The sequence below is a fragment of the Pelodiscus sinensis genome, chromosome 5, assembly GCF_049634645.1.
Source record: "Pelodiscus sinensis isolate JC-2024 chromosome 5, ASM4963464v1, whole genome shotgun sequence".
In the NCBI taxonomy this organism is placed as follows: Eukaryota; Metazoa; Chordata; order Testudines; family Trionychidae; genus Pelodiscus; species Pelodiscus sinensis.
In genome coordinates, this window is record NC_134715.1 from 57,243,081 (window position 1) to 57,259,625 (window position 16,545).

At 41.4% G+C, this 16,545-nt stretch overlaps 1 long non-coding RNA gene across 2 annotated transcripts in view; it reads left to right on the plus strand.

The window, feature by feature from the left end:
* Positions 1–16,545, plus strand: part of LOC112545227 (uncharacterized) — a 115,473-nt gene that overhangs the window by 63,242 nt on the left and 35,686 nt on the right. Inside the window, exon 4 of one of the 2 annotated variants that reach the window (XR_012904177.1) lies at positions 4,862–5,031. The exons of the other annotated variant lie outside the window; for it this stretch is intronic. This is a non-coding gene — a long non-coding RNA (uncharacterized LOC112545227). The remainder of the gene's footprint in view (positions 1–4,861; positions 5,032–16,545) is intronic. 2 annotated transcript variants of the gene reach the window in all.

The following is a 16,545-nucleotide window of genomic DNA, read 5'->3' on the forward strand; positions in this document are numbered from 1 at the left end:
ATTTGATGTAAATTCTTATTCTTTCATTTCAGGCCTGTTCCTTGTAATACTGCATCTTGGCTGTGCATTCAAAATAAGGGCTGGGAGGAGGAGGGGGAGAGATGTGCATTTGCTATTAAATTTCATTGTTACTTGGCAATTGTTACTGGATTTCATTACAGCACATTCATTATTTAACAGGTAATAGTCCCTGAATCCTCCTTGACATTTTCTTATTTTTGTATAATTACTGTTCAAAAACAACCAGGGCAAGCCTAGAATTTTAAGGTGTGAGTTGTAACTCACTTTTGGAAGACAAAACAAGAAGAGGCTTCATGCAACAATGTCCAACATTTGTTTGGTGAAATCAACAGAAAAAGAAAGCAGCTCATCCTAAAAAAGAAATACTTTATACACAGAAGAAACACCAGCCTCACCTCAGATCTTTGATTTGTTCCCTTCACATTAAACTCAATGGAGCTTTGAAATTTACAGAACTTGTCAAAAGTGAAAGTAACTTAAATTTCTTACGGGTACTCTTCTCTCTCTCACATACATACACACACATTGTGGGAGGTATTCAGGGCAGGGAGTTGTGGTGGGTGGGATTAGGGTGAGGATGTGGGGGGAGGGTGCAAGAGTCAGGGTAGGAGCTGGGAATGTGGAGGCAAGGGAGCTATTTAGGGAGAGTGTGGGGGGCTCAAGCCTTCCCCCAATATTCTCGCTAGGATGCTGCTTTCTGTTCCCTTTCCTCACTCTCAGGGAGTGAGAGGGAAGCTCACAGCATGGGACACTCACAGCTCTGCCCCCTCCCCAGCCAGCAGAGAGAGAAACATACATCTGGGCTGCGTCAAGACTGGCATGATTTTGCGGAAATACTTTTAACGGAAAAGTTTTTCCGTTACAAGTATTTCTGCAAAAGAGCATCTAGATTGGCAAGGATGCTTTTGCGCAAAAAGTGCTTTTGTGCAAAAGCATCCGTGCCAATCTAGACGCGTTTTTGCGCAAGAAAGCTCCGATGGCCATTTTAGCCACCGGGCCTTCTTGCGCAAAAAATCAAGGTGCCTGTCTACACTGGCCCTCTTGCGCAAGTATTCTTGCGCAAGAGGGCTTATTCCTGAGCGGGAGCATGAAAGTATTTGCGCAAGAAGCCCTGATTTTGTACATTACAAAGTCAATGCTCTTGTGCAAATTCAAGCGGCCAGTGTAGACAGCTGGCAAGTTTTTGTGCAAAATCAGCCGCTTTTGCACAAAATCTTGCCAGTCTAGATGCACCCATGCTGTGTGTTTTGCAAACAGTATCCCCATATGAATCTCAGGGGGAGGGGTGCTTGAGCACCTCTCCTCTCCCCAAATGGTACCCTGGGGGCTGCCTCATGGTTGGGGCAGTCCTGGATTGGTGGAGGAGTGAACTCCCAGCGTGGTCCTTTAACTATCCTACTTGCTGCTTGGGTCCTCCTGCAGCAGAATGCCCTAACTGGCTGGCTCTTTGTCACCTGAGTAGCTTACTTTCACCTTTGGGACTTGTTCAATATTTTATTTGCTAATGATAAAGTGCTTTTTGTATCTTAACTTTGCATTTGCTTGTTTATGACTATGAGTCAGAGGGCAAAGCACTGATCATTGAAGAAATCTAAAATGCATGTACCAATGAGATGAAAGAGCACCAGCTCTTTGATCTCTCTTTGGTCCTCTTCATTCCATTCGGTTCAGGTGCTCATCTTTTTAAATAGCTAGGCTCCATCTTTTAAAACTTCTAGGAAACATAATTTCTCTTCATGTCACCCATCTCATATTAGTTACAATAAAGTCCTTTTAAATACCTAAAGAAATAAAAGCAGGCATGGAACTGTTTGAAGACCTTCTAGTTACACACAGACAAGAATATTTTATTACTTGTGAACTATTCATCAGCTGTCACTTTTCCTTATCATTCCCCTGCTATATAGCACGTTGTATATGTGATTGCAGTGAGGAATCCAGATAATGCTTTAATTGATACTACCTTCAAAAATATCAAGACTTACAGAAAATACTCTCATTTATTTAAAACTTGTAAAGCTACATGAAAGATATAAGCATTATTTATGCTGAAAATAATGAGCTACTATATATTAATGTATTGGGACAGAGTCTGATTTCAGTTACCACCAGAGTAATGTACATATTTTGAACTGTGACTAGATACTTGACTCACAGATCTTATAAACATGGATACATATTGGTTGGTTCAGGCTACTTAATCACTTCAGTGTCTATCCTTGTGTCTGAAAAAATATTTCCATTTTAGGGTATGTCTACACTGCACTGTTATTTCAAAATAACAATGTGAGTGTCTAAAGCCATTCCATTGTTTCAAAATAGTTTTGAAACAATGGAAGGCTTATTCTGAAATCTATAAACCTCATTCTGCGAGGAATAATGCCTATTCTGAAATAGCTATTTTGAAATAAGGAGTGTGTACACGCTCCATTATTGCTATTTTGAAAAAAGCCCCTCACCAGGGCCATTCTGAGTTATTCCTCCTCAGTGCCTCCTGGGGCTCTAAATCGAGATAGCACGTCCACATTAGGGAAGCCTGCCTTGGACTAATTTTGAGACTTCCCTGCAGCGTGGGATGTGCTATTTCAAAATAAGCTATTTTGGAATAACTATTCCGGAATAGTTTATTTTGAAATAACTGTGCAGTGTTGACATACCCCTACGTATGTTTAATGACACTGAAAAAAACCACCCTGGAATATAGATAATGAACAATGACATGTGTATCTGTTAATGCTATTAGCGCTATACATAAAATGATTCATAGAACTGCAACCTGTTTTGGCAGCAGCTGTTTCAGTGAAAGATGCATAATAATTTTGCCTGTCTTCATGCTTTGCTTTAAATTCCAGTGGGCTGTTGATTTGCAAGAATAAATGAAAGTGCTGCAGAAAGAGTTTCATTCTGTTTATCAAAATTCAATACAAAAATGAAAGAACTTAATTTTCTTTCCATTTGAAACATTCTGTGAATACACCACTTCAGAATTTGGCTGGTCCCTTCATGGCTTAATATGGAGAAACAACTTGGAAAGCTAGTAGATGTGTGAGGGATCATCAAAGAAGTTTTTCCTCATTATATTTCATCATTTGGTATGCCAATGAACTGTTCAGCCTTGGTAAACATTTTTTGGAGAGAAAGAAAACCAGGAAAATGCCCCATTTTGCTTTTATGTATCTGTTTGTTCCAAAGCACTTAACCTCCCCAGTCATTGTGCTTACTATGAGACATGTCTCTATTTCCCTAAACAATTAGAGATGTTCATCAAAAGAAATTTCTGGACATTTCTAACTTTTACTCATAAGCAGAGTGTTCCCAGTTACAACTGCACCTTGTCTCTTGTGTCTCTCCAGAAGACTTGACTCTTTTTAGGTGGTCTACAAAAACAAAATATGGAAACTATTAGATTAAGATGAAAGGGTAATGGGAAAAAGCCAAATTGTAACTCCTGCTTCTGCATCACCCTGTTTTTCTTGACCCTCTTCTAAACTGATCTGAGAGAAGGATCCATCTTGATAAATGAGCTTGTATTTTTTTTTAAATGCTAAGCATCCGGTGGTCCAGCATATACTGAAATCACTGATAAAATGCTGCCATTGACTTTCAAAGGCATTGGCTCATAAATAGTTGATAGAACAATCCTAGTAATAAGAGACTACTCTGTTGGAATTGTATTCGAGGAAATGTAATCAAAGAGAAGATTGCAACTTTAGCAAAGCCTGCATTTTAAACCAAGTTACTTCTAGGGGTGTTATAAAGCAATTTGTAAGTGAATGGGTCAGGTCTGGTTTCATTCTGGAACACAGCTACTAGGATAGAATATTTAAACTTCTCATGAGAAACCCTTTAACTCAGATGCAGCCATAAAACCTTTAGGGATATACCCAATTATAGAGAGTGAGTTCACACATTATCTCATTACTTTCTGGTGTTACTTTTCAAAGGATAAATTATATTATGGGACTGTCACTATTTAATGAGGAATATTCATCTACCTGTAATTAACAAACACTAACTGCCATCTAATTACATCCCTGATTTTAACATATCTGAGCCCTCTCTAGTCTTGACAGCAAAAGAATTGAAAACAAAGCAGCTTCATAAGTTAAACCTTTCATGTTTTTACTGTTGCACAGCTGTCAAATTAACATAAAAATATATTTTTCCCTATACATTTTCAGAGCACTGGGTGAAGTTTGGCTACATGACTCCAGCCAAAGTTTGTGGTGGCTGTGTGGACAATCCTAAGGCATGTCCCTGAAAATGTAGAGGTTGACATTTCATGCTACAGTAACTGAGGGAGGGAGGGGAATGGATTTCTTTGCTGTTTTTATTTGGTGTCTAACTGTTGGCTGGAAAAATACTTTCCATTTTAGGGATGCATAGTCAGTGGCTGGAAAAATAAATATATACTCAGGTACTGTAGTCATCAATAGCTGGAAGTCCTAAATTAAAAAAAAGTAGGGATATTTATATGGGGCTCAGTCTAGAACTCAATGGGATGTTATGCTGGAGTAAATGGTACAGGATTAAGCACACAAAAGACTATATTCATTCCACTGAGACTGATCCTCCTGTATGCCAGGAAAACCTATTTAGGAAGCAGAAAAAACAGAATTCCAACAACTAAAGTTTCTTCTTAGTCATTCCAGGAGGAAGGAGAGATGAGCTTTGTGCCTCACCTCTTAGGGCACCATTTAGCAAGGACAGGGGCTGCAATCCCCCCTAAGTTTCTTACTATATTAGGACACTATCTCTTGACTCCCTTCTAGCCAGCAGAGAGAACAATGCAGGCTGCTTCCTTTGTTTACTCCTCTCCCCCTCTCCTTCATGCTCACAGGAGTGAAAGGAATGCAGGCTCATCAAGCACAACAACAGACCCAATCAATGCAAACTGCTGCTTGGCTCCTGGCTGAAATCAGGAGCAGCTGGGTTAGAATCAGAGCTCCTGAGATACTAGTTCCAACTTGGCAAGAACAGAACTGCAGCAGCAAATGCAAAACACAAAAGGTGAGCACTCCCTTGGCTTACTCTTCTCCCTTTACCAGCCAGCCAAAAAGCCTATCTATGCTGCTGTTCCTGTCCAGGCTATCCCCCTGGGTGGCTCAGTCACACTGATTGAAAAGGCAATTCACTCTTTGCTCTACCAACAGGAATGCAGAAGTGTATCTGGCAGATCCAATAGCAGGACTGGGAGCTTCTGCAGCACTTTTTGTCAAAATCATTGGGACAAGCAGGCTCAGGGGGTGGTGGGTGGGAAAGGAAGCTCAGAGGATGATTATTGCAGATTTCATCATGATCTGGCCTCAGCCTTATAGGTTGCTGTGTTACAAAGGCTGGAAGGAACCAAGCCGTTCCTGACCCTAGTAGACACAGGGCTGCTCAGGAAAGGGGTGGGGGGAGCTGCTGCCCCATGCACATGGTTAGCCCAACTTAGAATGTTTCAGTGCTTCACTACAAAAGCGGCAGAGCTAAAAAAATGATCACCTGGGATCTTTCCCTGCAGTCAAGAAACAAACATGAGGCATCACACCACAACCATTGCTTAAATTACACTTACAACTTTCCCATTTTTTCCAGATCTCCAATCTTTGGGGGAATGGCAACACCCCAGGGTGGCTACCTATTCTTCCATTTAGTCCCACTTGCCTGTGAAAGTTCTTCCTTTGACTACAATGGGCTTTGGGTCAGGTTACCAGGTAGGGTCCATATAGCCTGCTACACACACAAATGTAGCTCCTCAGTAGGGTGGCAATTGTACTTTTTAATCTAGGACTTTTCTATTTGCATAAACCATTCAATGCACATAAATAAATGCAACCCAAGGTTTTACTTACAAAATTTGTTTGCTATAGATCTATGCTGCTAACTTCCATTATTTAATTATGCTCTTGATAGTGGTTCTTTTTAAAGGTATAGACCAATGTGGGAATAAAGAAATTGTTTAAATAAATAGATTTGGGCTACTTTTGGGCTATGATTTTGTTTAAATGACTGTGGACTGTTGATTCAGTAGAAATCTGGCAATTGTATTTTTGCTGATTTTTTCCTAACCCAGCTGAGACCACGGTGTTATCCATTGCTTTAACTCATCTGTAGTGTTGTTCATTTTTCAGTAATTTACTTTTAAACATTCCTAGAAGATAACTCTCATTCTCCTCTTCACAATTTGGACCATAAGAGATTTAAAAAATAACAATTGTAAAGCTAAGCAGATTTTATTTATCTTTACTAAATATAGTGTACAAGTTATCAAACTTGTATTGTCGAGTCAATATTGGAGCTTTAAGATTTGGGATTGGAAATATCTTGCTGTTGATTGTTCTAAATTTATAAATAAACTTGAAGTATGGCTTTGATATGTTTTTTCTTTATATAAGAATTAGATACACTGTTCCTGTCAGTTAATTTCTAATATATCACCTGCAAAAAACCCAGGGCTGTGTCTAGACTGGCAAGTTTTTCCGCAAAATCATCTGCTTTTGCGGAAAAACTTGCCAGCTGTCTACACTGGCCGCTTGAATTTCTGCAAAAGCACTGGCGATCTCATGTAAGATTGTCAGTGCTTTTGCGGAAATACTATGCTGCTCCCATTCGGGCAAAAGTCTTTTTCTGAAAAACTTTTACACAAAAGGGCCAGTGTAGACAGCTCAGATTTGTTTTCCGCAAAAAAGCCCCAATCGCGAAAATGGCGATCGGGGCTTTTTTTGCGGTAAAGCGCATCTAGATTGGCCAGGGACGCTTTTCCGCAAAAAGTGCTTTTGCGGAAAAGCGTCCTGCCAATCTAGACGCGCTTTTCTGAAAATGCTTTTAACGGAAAACTTTTCCGTTATAAGCATTTCCGGAAAATCATGCCAGTCTAGACGTAGCTCAGGAGTTTTCAGGTGTCTAAGTAGCTTCTGGAATAGAATCATGGTAAAGCTTCCCCCCACTTCTACCAAAATCTCTGCACCTCTCCCCTGCACCTCCCCCCATCTCAAACACATGGTTAGGTCAAAACAACTCTCAGATCCTGAAAACAAACTTGCTTGATAATCAAAACAAACTCACTAGTTCATAGGGGTGACTGAAAAAGTTCAGGCCTTCCACACTTGTCTCCAGGACCCTGGACTACTCCCCATCTTTGCAATACAACTTCCTCTGCAGTCACTTTCCCATTGGCTACCAAGCGTCCACCCACCAAGTGTTTCACTGTACAGAACCCCAAATCAGGAGTGCTTCCTGGATCACTATTATCGTTACCTTGTAAGGATGGCTTCTGTGGATTGGGCAGGAGTATTGCTTCAGACTGAAAGAGTGAATATTTTGCCATCCCTGATCACAGATTGTCTTCTGTTAATGGAGTGAAGAAAAAGGTGCAGTAAAGATGTATTGCTTATTTCCATATGGGTACTGATTGAGAGAGAATCCACTATGGAACATAAAGTAGGTAATACAGTAATTCCTCGCTTAACGTGCCCGCTTAACACGTTTTCGCAATAGCACGATTTTTTTGGGGAACATTTTTCGAACAACACGACCCATCCCCGCAATAACACCATTTCCCCTAGGGCCGGCCAGTGGCTGGCAGCAGTGCAAGGCTTCTCCTGCCTCCCTGCAAAGTGGCAGCGGTTCTCCACGTGCCGTGCTGTTCCCTGGCGGCCCCCTCTGGCCGGATGCTTCGCTCCCTCTCCTCCGTCCCCCCGCTTGCAGCAGGTGGCTGGGTTTCCCCAGCTCGCCGGTCACCGGCAGCTGTGCGGGGCTTCGTCTGCCTCCTTACAAAGCAGCGGAGGTTCTCCACTCACCGCGCAGTTCCCCGGTGACCCCCTCTGGCCAGATGCCTTGTGTCCGTCGTCAGCCGCTGATCAGTTTAAGCAGCGGCTGACTTGGGGACACCTGGGGAAGAGCAGCTGGGGTGCTGCCCGGTTGGTCCAGTAGCGCCGAGGAGCGGCGCTGCAGGACCAACCCAGCAGCCCCAGCTGCTCTACCCCAGGCGAGAAAAGCCTGGTCTGCTGGGGGGCGCACTAGCTGCGCCCCCCAGCAGACCAGGGAAATCCGGACGGCAGGACCGCGGAGATGCGCCGTGGTCCCGCCCGCATCCTCCCCAGCTTTGCTCCGTGTCTCCCTGGTCTGCTGGGGGGTCTCCAGGAAGACGAGGAGCAAAGCCCTGCAGCCCCAGCCCCTCCGCGGCTTTGCAAAGCCTGGGGGGAAGCCGGCAGCGGGACAGCCCAGGGCGCCTGGGCTGCCCCGCAGCCCCAGCCCCTCCACGGCTTTGCAAAGCCTCGGGGGAAGCCAGCAGCGGATCTGCGTAAGTCAGGGACTGCCTGTACTTAATAAAAAGCAATGTGTTAAATGCTTTCCCCAGACAGCCATATTGAAGGGTTCAGCTTTATCTCTTATCAGCTAGCATACTTTCCAGTGCTTACAAACCCCACTTGAATCTCCTTATACACAGAAAGGTAAAAAGATGAACCTTTAGTTTTCTTATTGTTGGTGACTGAAGTATGTTGAGCAATTACAGCACAGAAATCTCTGTTTTCACTCTTTTGAGCCCAGCTCAACTGTCCCTTACAGGACACCATAGAAACCCTTTAAAATCTAAGAACCAAATTTTCTACTAGGATAAATGGGCTTGGCTCTTCTGAACTCAGTGGCATTTCACTCATGGATGTCAGAAGAAAACTTGAATTAATAGGCTTACATCTCTGTAAATGAGGGCAGAAATTGTCCCTTCCGGTATACCTTTGAAACTCCTGTATTTCAAATCAAAGTTGGAGTTCAGTTTTAAGGATTAATTCCAGCAACTTCTTTCTGCTCTTGGATATTTTATCTGATTGGACACCATTTGAAGTCCATGCCAAATGAAAATTCAGACAAGTAAAATCTCCATGTTTTACAGAGGGAATAAGTTCTGATAAGGTGCCTCTGCAGACTGATCAAATTATAATTATCTCTAATTAGCAGTCCTGGAAATGGTAAGAGTCTTTACCTGCACACCAGTGGCACTCTGTAGCTCAAGTTGCACTCCTGAAAGAAAATGAAAGAAATCCTTTAATAATTTTTCTTCTTACAATCCAATTCTAACTCCTCAATAAAAGCAAGGAGTATGCTCTATAGCACAAATGGGGGCTGTAGTTTGGATGATGTGCTTTGATCCTTGATTACCAAAGTGCCAGACCATGATCAATACTTTCATTATAATTTTGCTCAAAATAGAATGAGTTAGGAGTGCTTTTCTGGCTATTTTATTAGCTTGTAATAAATCTTTACTTTATGTAGTTGTCATTTATTGTGATTGAAAGATGCCTAAGGAACATATATCTTTACCTAACTAGGGCACTGTAGTTCCAATGCAAAGAAATCTGATGCACAGCAGCAGCGTGTACTAACTAGCTCATCTCTCATAAGGACTTGAGCCTGAATTGTGCAGAAGCCCAGGTCCTGAGAAGTATTTACTGCGGCACCAAATAGGCATTAGGAATTTGGGCCTCAGAGCTTACTGAGTAGTGCTGAACTTGCTAGAGTCACATTTGTGGGGTTTAAAAACAACTTTTAAAAATGTGTAGTCCTGTAGCATCTTGGAAACCAACTATATATATATATATATATACACACAGGGCTTGACAATTAGGGCAATCTACTTGCCTGTGGCGAGTAGATTTTAGCCTGGCGTGGTCGCGTAGCACAGTCAGTGCATGCTCAGCATGCGATTTCGCGCGGCTGGCGAGCAGGGCTCACCGCTGCTTGGCAAGCCCTGTATATATTGTATCATGAGCTTTTGTGTGCAAAACCCATTTATTCTCATCTGAGGAACTAGGTTTTGCCCACGAAAGCTCATGATACTATATATATATATATATATATTTTGTTAGTCTCTAAGATGCTACAGATCTACTACTTGTGAGCCTGATCTAAAGCCTATTCAAGACCAGTGGGAATCTTTCTACTGAATACAGTGAACATCAGGTCAAGCCCTGATTGTGCTTAGATACATTCAGTAGGCACTTCGCATCTTGTAGCAGTGGGTCCTTAAATGACTAAAGCACTGAGGGCTGAAACATTGTTGTGATTTTTTTTCTTAAAATATGGGTGATTCATAGGGACTTCAAGGAATAATAACGATTATAACCCTGCTACCTGTAAACGCTAGACTTCCTACATCTAACTTTTCCAGATGTGACTCCAACTGGCTGCCTTCTTTCCTCTCATCTATCCCAGTGGGCTTTGTATGCATGCATACTGGCTGTCTCCTCTAAAGCACTCTTGTACATAGCCTGCGTGGGTACAAACAGAATAGAAACTTGCTGCCAGAATGGAGAAGAGGAAATGCTAGAAGAAGGAGGAAAGGGACAGATTTAAAACAAAACCTAACACCAGAGATTTGTTCCTCCACTTCCTAAAGTTACTGAAATGAGAAAACCTGTTAAAGATATTCAGGCTCTGTTACTGCACTGCACTCTGTGACCGACCCACTACTCTAACAATAACATCTCTGCTACTTCCCATGTTGTACTCTCAAACCACTTACAAAGAGAGGCTTGTTTTATTATCCCCATTTCACAGGTGGTAACACTAAGGCACCCACGGTCAGACAGCTAGTCAGTGTCAGAGAGAGGCATAGAACAGGGAGCTTGACTCACTTCAGTCCTCCAGATGCTAGATCATACCACCTAGCACAGTGTTGTTAGGGAATGCTTGACTCCTCACTCTACTATTATAGAGGAATCCATTTTCAAAAAGTGACTGACACAGTTGTATATTTTTAGATCCTGAGGCCAGCTGGTATAAATTGGTGAAATCCTACTGACTTCAGTACAGCCCATGCTGATGATTTATACCATCTGAGAATCTGGCCCTGAATGATTAACTTTGCCTCTTAATTTTAAGTTTATCTGTGGATTATATTCAATTTAACTGTTGATATAATTTCCTTGTCTGTGTTTGTGATAGTGAATTGGAAATAGCCAATTCTTATTCATTGCCAGAGTTAATGTTCCTGTTTGTGCCCTTAATGAAATTATCCAATAATAATTTAATTGCTCTGGGAACCTCATTTATTATGCACATCTTCCTGTTTCAACAAAACATCCCTTTCAACTTAAGAGTACAGGAAACACACAAATAATGAGTTGCAGGAGGCATCTTTCAAAATAAAATTAGATTTACCTCCTCAAAGCTAACATCATAGAACTTTATGATATAAACCAGAACTTTCTGAACTTGCTCACTTTAATCACTTAACATTTTAAATCTTGTGTTTAGAAATGACTAATTTTGTTTGTATTTCATATAATGGGCAGGCTCATATTCCTCTGGCCCTACGTATTGGTGCATAGGATCCTCCATGCCTGGATTTTCCGCTCCCTGCGGGGAAGGGTGGCAGAGGTGCCTGCATGGATCCTTTCCTCACCCTCCTACCCCGGATCCTGACAAGCCCTACTGGGGATTGCTGAGGAAGGACTGGCTGAGCTGGGGCTTGAGGAGATGCATATTCCCTCCTGCCTTACACAAATTACCAAGAAATAACAGCCAAAGTTTGAAATTAATGTATCTCTGAATTCCTGCCTCTACCCCTTTGTCACCTGAATATCTGAGGGTCTCTAGGGAGTTCCTAGTAAGTAAACACTAATGGGGAGGCAAAGAGGAAGCACCAGGAAGGGCAGGTCCAGTACCTCCAAAAACAACTCTCATATCCCTTGATAGGATGATATGGGCACAGTCTCCACAAGGAACCCCTTTTGGAGATTTCCTTGCAGAAAATCCATCCCATAGTTTCAATACATAGCACATGAATAACCCTATTTGAACTTGTAAAATGACATGTACATGAGTTGCATTGTGTACCTCAACTAGTGAGTCACTAATGCATGATTTGCCTCAAATTTATTTGTCAAGAAAGGGATAAATGTTCACAAATGAAGATTCCAATTTTTAAAATCAGTTTACATTGCACAGGTCAGAAATTTACCCTTGTTTGCACTTGATAACATAAATACCAATATTGCTATATTTAGAAAACTAACTCAAATCCTGGATTACTGACTGCCCAAAGTTCTGTGGCCACCACCACCAGGTTTTATAGTAACAAACAAGAGAAAACTGGGAAGTACATCTGTCACTACCAACTGGTCTCTCTCTCTGAGGATGAGTCTGCCACTTCATCCCTCCAAGCCTTCACTTTGATGTTAGAGCTGCTAGAACTCCCCTGACATAGTAGTCTATATAGCAGGAGATGTTATCTCTGAACAAAGCAAAATAGTTAAAGCTATCCCATGCAGTGGTTATTTTGAAGGATTATTTTGTTCTAGTTCAAAGAAGGGAGGCTAAATACCTCGCCATTTTGTATATACTAAAGGATAATACAGTTCTCGGTGCCCCAGAAAGCAATCTGAGGTGCAATACCTGCTTAAAGGCATGATCCGCTTCCAATTAATGAAGGGAACTATGGGCCAGATTTTTGACAGGTGTAAATTAGTGTGGCTCCATTCATAGAGCTTTAAAGGAGCTAGACTGATTTACACAAGCTGAGGGTCCGGGGCAGGATGTGACCTCAACTGTGTCTTTTCACACATGTTCAAATCTGCAAAATAAGACAGACCTACAGGGAACAGCGTATTTCAAAAAGTTAGGGGAAAATTTGCTATAGTGCTCTGAGGCAAAAATGTGACTTGTGTTTATTTTATACAAGACTGGGGAAAAAAACCTCCAGGTTCTTACAGTTTTGCCATCTGCAATGGTGAATTGTTTTTACAAAACTCTTAATTCCATTTGACCTCTTTTTAAAAGAGATGATGTTTCTGTCTCCTACAAATGACGAATAATTAGTTCTATAGTCCAAGCATTACTTTCTTGGAGCCATTTCTAATCAGCAGAGGAATATTATGACAGGATATAATGACTGTAATTTTTCATGTCTCATTATTTTACCTTAGTTTTTGAAAGGAACATTCTTAAATAGTTTCAACAGCTTTTGTTATTTTGATATTGGAAGCAGCCATATAGTGGGGGAAAAAGGCATAATATGAAAGCTATTCAATTAGTTTAAAGGTATAAAACTGATTTTAGGCAAAATGGTAAAGGCATCAATCTCTCTGATACAGACAGTATCTCAATATCTCACTTCATATTCATGGCATTTTCTTGCAAAAACATTTAGTGTCAGATGTGATGTATTGTTTCCTTTAAAGTGTTCAATACATGTCACATTGCTACAGGCAGTATTTAGGGGAATGTTGCTTTAAAGCTTTTTTTCCAAGAAGGAAAAGAGGTAATAAATTCAGATAGAATGCAGGATTTTACTTTCCCCTCATCTGTTTATCCTTCCCCTCCATTTACAGGCTTCAGTTAGTTAATTTTAGCCATTTTAGCGTATTTTTCCTTTAGAGAAAATTAACAGAAGAAACATGCCTAAAATCCTATGTCCTGGATTCTTTCCTCCTCCATACTGCTTCTGTGACTAGCTGTCTTGTTTTCTGATTCAGACAAGGCCCTGGTCTACACTAGACCAGGCAGGTCTACTTAAGGTATGCCATCCAGCTTGCAAAATTGAGTAGCTGGATTCAGCTTACCTTAAGTCAAGCTGCTGTGGTGTCTACACTGCCATTGGCTTCCCTTACTCCTTGCAGATCGAGGAGTACCGGACGCAGGCAGGGACTGCCCTCAGTGTTCAATTTGGGGGAGGGGGGGAATCTATACTAGTTCCACTAAATCGAATGCTAGGAGATCAACCTTCGGAGAGTCTCTGTAGTGTAGACATGCCCAAGGTGTTTAACTGCGGTCAGGATTTTGCTGGGTTAGGTTGGCAGCTCAGTGGAACTCTTTTTTCCCACAACCATCCATAGCTTTGATGGGGGTGATTCTTTCTGTTTTGGGGGAATATCATTCAAAATGTTTCTGTCACACCCTCCTTTTGGGGGGAGAGAGAGAGAAACACCACACCCAGGAATCCTTTCCCCTTTCAGCTGGCTGCATTGGAAGCAGTGGTTCAGACACCATTTACATCAGCTTTGAAAGCCAACAGGAGTGAGCATCCATGTTGAGCCGTGCTTTCAGGCTACAAAAATAAGGTTTTGCCTAAAAGGAGAAGCTTTATTCATATGCTCAACCACTGATTGGAATGTCTATCAATAAATTGTGTTTTATATGCTGTAATATTTCTGTACATAACAGGACTTTTGCTGATGAATTACTGCTGCCCATAGTCTCACAGGGAGAATAAAGCTTATCCAATGCTGATCATATGTTAAAACTAGTACGATTTTGACAAGAGAAACTTGTCAAACTTTGACAAGGGAATGGCAGAGGTGAAGTGAGTTCCCGGATTTTAATTCCTATCGGGATAAAGGAGTCTCTTAACTTTTCTTTTGATAAACATGAGTGGGTGTTCAAAAAAACCACCCCACTTTAGGATCATTTAATGTGCTAATCTCTAGTAACATTGGAGAGACACCAAATAGTACTTTGTCGTGACAGTCTAGTTCACAGGGTATTTAGCTAAGCTAAATTAATCTGAGGTATAAGACAATTAACTTGCATTAGGATGATTCTGGCTGCTTGGAATCACAAACAGTTGTAGTAGCTGTAAATAAGGTTGGCCTTTCAGCTAAGGGAGAACAGAAGAAATGGAAAACATAGGGGAAGCAGACAGCAGAATGTGGAGCATTATTAGTACTGTCTCTACCTAGGAAATTGATTAAATTATTGTGGTCAATAACAAAGCAATACTATCTGTATCGAAATGTTTCAAGCTGTGATTTGTCAGCTTTTAGATGTGATTTTTCCATTGTTTTGCCTTAGAGGACTAGTCAACATTTCATGGCAATTGTGTTTTTAAAATTCTAAATGTCTAACATTGCTGATCCTTCACATATTGCTCCACTGCACTATGCATTTGCCTAAAATCTTTGTCCTAAATTTAGAACCAACATTCTTATTGTCATTTCTAGTACATGCAGTCACCTGGGAAACAGAAACTCTTCTATTGAAACACATTTAACACTTTCCCCTACAAGAATGTCCTAGCTAGATAACTGAGTGAAACCCTATCATCTTAAGTCCATAGAGATTTGGAAACCGTTTTTAGGAGGTTTTAACTCATGTGAACTTGGAACTCTCCACCAGAAACTTTCATCTGTCCGTTCTCACAGACATGGGAGTTTGGTATGGTCTTTTACCTCTGCGCCTGTAGTGTACTGGCATTGGTATACCTTTCTAGTCACTTATAAACAGTGACAGTGAAACGCTCATTGCATGGCCAACTGATGAAACAACAATATTAGATGATTAAACTGTATAAAATGTGGACAAACCATAACAATAGTAACATAACAGTATCTACATAAAAAGTATCTACAAGTTGGACCTCCGAAGTCCGGCACTCTCAGGATCTGATTGGTCCTGAACCAGGAAATTTGCCAGACCAGGGGAGGGCAATGCTGGCTCCTCTGCTGCTGGCCTTCAGACTGTCCTGGGAGGCTGTCAGCCTCCCAGCTACTGAGCTCCCATCCTGGCTGTTGCCTCTGCTTTCTTGCCAACTGCCCTGCTGCCGGGTTTCCAGCCACCAGCCCAGCTCAGCTCCTGGCCCTATCCAGGCTCTTGGCCACCAGCTCTGCTCCCTACCCCAGCTGGGTTCCTGGCCACCAGCCTGGCTCTACTCCTGGCCACCAGTTCCTCTGCCACTGTCCTGGCTCCAGATTCAGCCCTTGCCACTCCTGGCTGGACTTTTCCGCTCCTAACCGCTGGAGCTCTCTGGTTTGGCAGCAACTGTGGTCTTGCCAGACCAAAGAGTCCCATATGAGAGAACTTCAGCCTGTGTTTTAAATTTGTGCTCTTCTCTCTCCCTGCATCTTGAAGAATGAATATAGCCAGCTCTTATTGCTGTTTAGAGGTTCAGATTGTATTATAATTAAACTGAAGACTACTAAAATGTATGGGTAATTATTAGCTCATCTCAGAAATGTCATATTTTAACAGGTTTGTTTCTTCTTTATGTTGACAAGATTCAGATGCTTAACTTGTATGTTCAGTGGAGTGTTTTCTGGAATTGCAAGTTTGCATTTTGAGCCGTGTACTTGATGCTTTACAAGAAACTTTCAGTATTGGAACTGGCAGCATTTCCCGAATGTCAAAAGACAAGTCTGTGCCTTGATTTTGCATCTGCACTTACAAGTCTGCTGAATAGCAAATTTAAAACAGCTAACTCTCTTCAACCAACCCACTCTCCATGTGTAATTCTGTTTTGTTAGATGACTGGAAAGAAAACTCTGGAAGCAGAAAGTATTTGCACTAAAAATGTGGCCAGCATAAAAAATGAAAGTCCAATATAAAAGAAAGAAATAGACCTCTAAAACAAAATCACACTTGATAAATCTCCTAGATCACTGTTAATTATTATGTTTTTTATTTTTTCTCCTCATCTTACCCTAAAGTGGTTTCATGTAAACTCCAAAAGAAATATATTTTAACATTCAGGCTTGTGTATATGTTACTAAACACCATTAGAAACGATCCTAGAGAGAGCTTCCCTGGCATTTTCTACTTGGTGTC